Source organism: Arvicanthis niloticus, chromosome 2 (genome assembly GCF_011762505.2).
Source record: "Arvicanthis niloticus isolate mArvNil1 chromosome 2, mArvNil1.pat.X, whole genome shotgun sequence".
NCBI classification, from domain to species: Eukaryota; Metazoa; Chordata; class Mammalia; order Rodentia; family Muridae; genus Arvicanthis; species Arvicanthis niloticus.
Window position 1 is genome coordinate 10727452 of NC_047659.1, and position 6000 is coordinate 10733451.

Below are 6000 nucleotides of genomic sequence, written 5' to 3' on the forward strand. Positions count from 1 at the left end.
GGGCAACCTCTACTGTGCTGCCTGGGGGAGGCACAGAGCCCCCTTTGCCTAATGTTGCCAGGTGTGAGAGATGGCACCAGTCCTTCACAGTGTCACATCCAGTGAGGGGAGGGGCCAGTTATGAGCAGCCCCTGGACATTCAGAGGCTGCCATGACCAGGAACACCCCATGTTCTCTACTGGTAATATGAGCCATGCACACGGATACTGACCCCTGCCTCTGCATAGCCATGGACTCAGACATGGCCCTCAGAGGCAGCTTGGGCTAGACTTCACCATGGCCCCAGATGGCGGGGCTTGTCATTCACAACAGGCTCCTCCTCTCCACCCTCGAGTCTCCAGTTCCATCTCCGTGATGTTCAGGCTGCTCCACATCTCTTTCTCTCCCATCTGACACCACATGCGTGCACACTGTGGTGGCTCCTGCCACAGGCTGGCCACATGGCTGCTGGGCCCCTGGGTGACATCCTCCATTGGTGCTTCATGGCATAGCAGCAAGTGGGTATCTATGGGCTGCCTGCGCTGTGCACTAGTGGGGAGGTCTGCGGGTGGCATGGTGGTCCACAGGTCTCTGTCTGTCTTCCTCCTCCTTCACTGCACTGCCTGGATTTGATTTGACTTTTATGAGTCCTAGGCATATACCATGCCAAGTATCAAGCTAGGATGAGCAAAGGACTGCCAACTGCTCTGCCCCTGACTGATATAAGAACACCACCAACAAAGTGTCTCTTTGCCCACTGCCAGGGGTGGGGATTCGGGGGTAAGGGAGTAGGAGATGGGGGGGTCAGGAAGTTTTTTAAGTAGATAGTTGCTTCAGGCAGTTACGCACTCATCGATATGAATGATCAAAAGCAAGTTAATGATAAACACAGCACAAGATGATGATTTTACATGCACACACACATGCACATATGCAATGCACACACATGCACACACACACACATGCATACACGCAGGCATGCAAAAAATACAAACAAACAGCAACAAACCTGGGTTTGAAACATGGAGACACACACCCAAATGGCCAGTACAGCAGAGGAGAATTCCAACCGCATCAGACCAACCTGGATGAGTGAATTTATGTGACAAGACATGGCCAAGCTTTGGAACAGAGATCACGAACATGACCAGCACTTATATGTGGTACTGGAGGATGGAGAAGACATGGACAGCAGGGGAAGAGACAGGCACAGAGACGATCTAAACACCCCCGTGCTCTTGCTCTGGGGAAATGGGGCTTCTCTGCTCCCCCTTCCACACAGAGAGTTGACTGAGACAAAACTGAGCCTGTATAGAAAATAAGAGGTGGGCAATGGCCCCTCTAAATGTACAAGATGGGCTGGAGAGATGGCCCAGTGGTTAAAGACAAATGTTGCTCTTCCAGAGGACCTGTGTTCAGTTCTCAGCATCCAAATGGAAGCTCACAACCATCCATGGCACAGTTCAAGGGAGTCTGACACCCTCTCTAACCCCCTCTGGCCTTCTCCAGCAATGTCAAAAAGGACTCAGAAGCATAGCCAAGCTCCCAGGAGTCCCCAGTCCTCCATCTACCCAAAGTTGGTTTTCTTGTAGAAGGTCACCCTTTCCCTTCTCCCTCGTCCCCTGGCCTGTCTGGTGTTCACTTCTTTTTGGAGACTTACTCATTGCCTTGCCAGTGGGGTGAGTGATGGGGAGATTTATCCGTGATGTTGAATCCATGTCCAACCTTCTCCTAACACAGGAGCATTTTCTCACTTGTGCCCAGGGTTTGTAAGCCACTCTGAGCGCTGTGCTCCCCTCTTCACAGGAAGGAGCACAGCTGGTGTCTAGGGGCGACCTGGGCTGGACTGAGACAGGGAGGACAGGTCCCTAACCATCAGGCTCCTCTACCCACTTTCCTCCTCTGTGTTCAGATACAGTGCCAGTGCCCACCAAGCAGCTTAGGGTAGGGCCACACCTCTCAGCCATGACTGAGTCCTCACCCTGGGTCCCCTGGGAATCTCCCTACCTGCCCCGCAGGACACTCCACAGTGCTCCTTGGCTCAGAGTCTGGGCTACAAAAGCTGCCCTGGTCCTGAGAAACGCAGAGTTGTAGAAAATATGGAGTGCTGTCTGTCTTTCATTCTTGGCACAGCTTGATCACATGGGTGTCCCCAGGTACTGCCACTCTACCTCCATGACCTTGAAGAGGCTCCCCCCCCCCGTCAGAACATCAATATCTTCATCTCTACAATGGGGGGGGGATGTCTCAATGCTACTTCGAATGAGAGTGGAGACTGGCTCATGAGCAGAGGAGCTGTCACTGCTGTTATTGCTGGGGTCACAGGTATTATTGTTCACCAGTGTTTGGTCAGGCATATTATAAAGCAAAACAGTCAACGCACATCTTCCGTTGACATTGGCTGCATAAGAAACACCCTTCCATAGATGCAGGAGCGAGGGCCCTGTTCCACGCAGATGCTCATGGCCGTGAGAGCCAAGATGGCGGGGAACCTGTTGTAGGAATGTTGTATATTGTCCACTCTACATGTCCACCACCAATTTCTTTTTGGTGTCTTTGGATTTTGGGGGGGGGGCTCATTATGTAGTTCAGGATGGCTTTGAACTTACTATATATAGCCCAGGCTTGTCTCAGACTCCCTTAGAGAACAAATAAGATGATAAATGAGGGCTGGGATGTAGCTTAGTAACAGACAGCACCAGTCAAGCAGCAGAGACCCTGACTAGCGTCTGTAGCACTGCTTAAACATACACACACACCATGTACACACACACACACACACACACACACAATGCTGGTGTGTGCACATGTTTGTGCGTGCATGTGTATGTGAGGGCCACAGGACAACCTCTGTGACCACTCCACTGTTCATTCAACTGTTTTAAATTATTATTTTATGTATATGAGTACACTCTCACTCTCTTAAGAAGGCATTGGATCCCACTACAGATGGTCGTGAGCCACCATGTGGTTGCTGGGAATTGAACTCAGGACCTCTGGAAGAGCAGTCAGTGCTCTTAACCACTGAGCCATCTCACCAGCCCCGCATCCAATTTCTCTTCTTAAACACCAGTTCAAAATCTGTCTTGTACTGAATAGGATGGTATTGAAAATTTAGGGGCTTTATATACTAGGTGGAGTGATGCAGGCGCTGGTATTCAGTTCCCCTACGGCAGTGCCGGGAGGTGATGAATCTTTAGGAATTGTGATCTTGGGAGAAGTACTGAGGTCTTGGGGAGCCCTGACTTCTTATAGTTCTCAAGAGGCCCTAATTGGGAGGGGGTTATTGTAAGGCCAACCTGATTTTCCAGATTCTGTGATATGGCTCTCTTACAGTTGCTTCTCCACGGTATGGAGCAGGAAATTGCTAGTATCATGAATGTCATGGTTCCCCTACTGCCCAACACCCATTCTCCCCACTGGCCATCTTCAGGACCTTTAGCAATCTCTTCTGCAAGCACTGGGAGCCCAGCTGGCTAGTCTGTGGACGATGGCCTGCCTGACTCCCGAGTGCCACCTTGTGGCCTTATGTGTGACTGCAGATTTAGTGTAGAAATTCTGGCTGGTCAATCTTGGGGATTTAGAAGCTAGAGAAATAGGGGGAGAAGAAAGAGAATGGGGTGGTGTCCGCAGAGAGCCAGATTCCGTGCTAAGAATGTTCACTGTGTCAGCTAATGATCAGTTTTTCAGAGGAAAAGGTGGAAGTTCCTGGGATGCTGACAGGCACACCCAGGGCTGCAAGGCATGGACAATGCGTATTCTTCATCTAGGGAATGGGCAAGGGTTTTGTTTCTTCTTCTTTGTTCCATTTGAGAATGTAAACATTTCTTGGTTCTATACAGTAGTTCGCAGTGTGCTGACCTAATTTACTCTGCTAGTTTGGAGACAGGGACATGTAAGTTGTCCCTCCTTTCCTGTCTGACCCCAGCACCACTCAGGATCTCCATTTTTGACCCTCGGACTCCAAGGTCATCAGGGTTTGCCCTACCTTACTTCCATGCCTCTGTGGCTCCTGCTTCTGAACCTCAACTTGCTGTTCTGTCTTCCCAGATGTCCTTGACCGTCTCTGTCCTGTCCATCCCACTCTGACCACTTGGGATGCTCAACCCAAGTGCTTCCTCTTCCAGGAAGGTCCCACTGGGGTCCCAAGCACTGAGGCGATCCCTCCCCACTCCATTGGGGTCCCAAGCACTGAGGCGATCCCTCCCCACTCCACTGGGGTCCCAAGCACTGAGGCAATCCCTCCCCACTTTGAGCCACTTATGTCTTTTGAGTAACTGCTCATGCTTGGCCCAGGAGACCTGGGTCATGGAAGAAAGAAGATGGGAATGAGCGCTCAGCCCCTCGTCTCCCAGCCCCAGCCAAGTCAAAGCAGTGAGTGGGCTCAAGGTTCTCCTGGGGACGCTGAGAAGCCATCAGGCTGCAGGACCCAGGCCTTTGAGGAGGGTTCTTTCCCTCCCCCTCTTACTCCCTAGTCCATGTCTTCACCTGGACAGGGTAGGGAGGGTCGGGTGACAATGAGGTAGTGGATTAGCTCATCCCCCACCCCCACATTTTTTAGTGACAGGATTTTAGACATTGCTCTAGGCTACAGGGTTGGGAGCCCACTGCTCTCAAAGAATAGAACATGGATGCCCCCAACCCCTCCCTCAGTTGTCCCTCTTCCAGTTCCAGCTTGGAGCCCAGCCACCAAGGCTCTGTTTAGTCCTGCCTCCGGAGCTGTGCAGTTTGGACCATGTGACTTAGGTTCCCTGGAGTCTTGTGAGGCACGCTGAAGGTAGGAGAATTCCCTATCTCCAGGTGTCTGGCTTGATCTTGGGGGATCTTGTCCTACGACCGGAAACAGTGGGCCTGGAAGGGGCAGCTGGTTGTTGGTGTGGGTGTAGGGTGGAGTGGGGTGGGATTGGCAAGGCTGAAATGTTGTGGTCCAAGCTGCTTTCTTGTCTTGGTTTTGTCTTCCCGCTTGCTTCATTATATTGAGTTATCACCTCCTCTCCTGGGCCTCAGTGTCCTTTCTGAAGCCCGGGATCCTTGGCAGCCAGTTACCCAGCAGAGGTTGTGGAGGGGCAGGCCCCTAGGGGGCGCTCATGCTCACTGGCAGAGTGAGAGGTCTCATGGTGGCTCTCAGGTGGTCCTGACAGCCACAGGAGTGGCTCTATTTTTCTGGGTTTTGTTCCCTGCCTAACCTGCCCATCAGTACCCCAGGGAGGAGACGCCACACTTGGCTTCTGGATCCTCAGGGGCCCAGCCGTGGTCCGTGTCACCTCATTTGGGGCCATCTCTAGCATGCTCAGCTCACGTGCCTCAGGCGGAAAGACTGTCCTGTCCCTTTTGTACACCCTAATAGCAATGATCAGGGACCTAGATGTTACCTGAACACCTTGACAGTCTGGACTTCTCTTGCTCTCCACAGGTACCACGCTGGTCAAAGTAAGCTGACCTCCCTGCTCCCCACTCAGCTCACCCATGTTTTCTGCTCAGGAGCATTCTACATTTCTGGTCAGATTCTGCCTCCTCTGAGGTGTATAAGCCTGGACCATCCCCAGACACCCCTCTCCCCTTAGCTCCCTGTCCAGCTAGGTGACTTCAGATCTCTGCTGAATGGCTTCTTCCAGGAAGCCTTCTCTGATCCCCACCCCCATGAGACCAGCTGCCCCCGGACCAAGGCTCCATTATATGTCACCTGAACTATGTCAAGCTTTCTACATCCTCTGAGGTGACCATTCCTTCCTTGTTTCTCAGCGTGGTTGCTACTCAAAGAAGCTCCCATAAGCAATGGCTGCCTGGATGAAGGAATGGATGTGTTGGGTAATTGGACAGAGGGGACTGGAGATGGACGACTCTGTTGAACTCAAGGCTGAGGATGGCCAGGGCTGAGGCAATGGGGGAAGGAGAGGGGGATGATTATGAGGTGGGGTTGGGCTAGACCTGTGTCCATGACTTGTTGTCCCGGCAGTGACAGGCAGCTCCCGCTGAGGCCCAGGCCACACCCCCAAGGAGAGCCCACACAGGAGTGTACAG

The 6000-nt window shown here is 52.3% G+C and overlaps 1 pseudogene; it reads right to left on the minus strand.

The window, feature by feature from the left end:
- Positions 1 to 620: 620 nt before the first annotated feature.
- On the minus strand, positions 621 to 748 carry LOC117704758 (small nucleolar RNA SNORA48; annotated as a pseudogene).
- Positions 749 to 6000: the final 5252 nt, after the last annotated feature.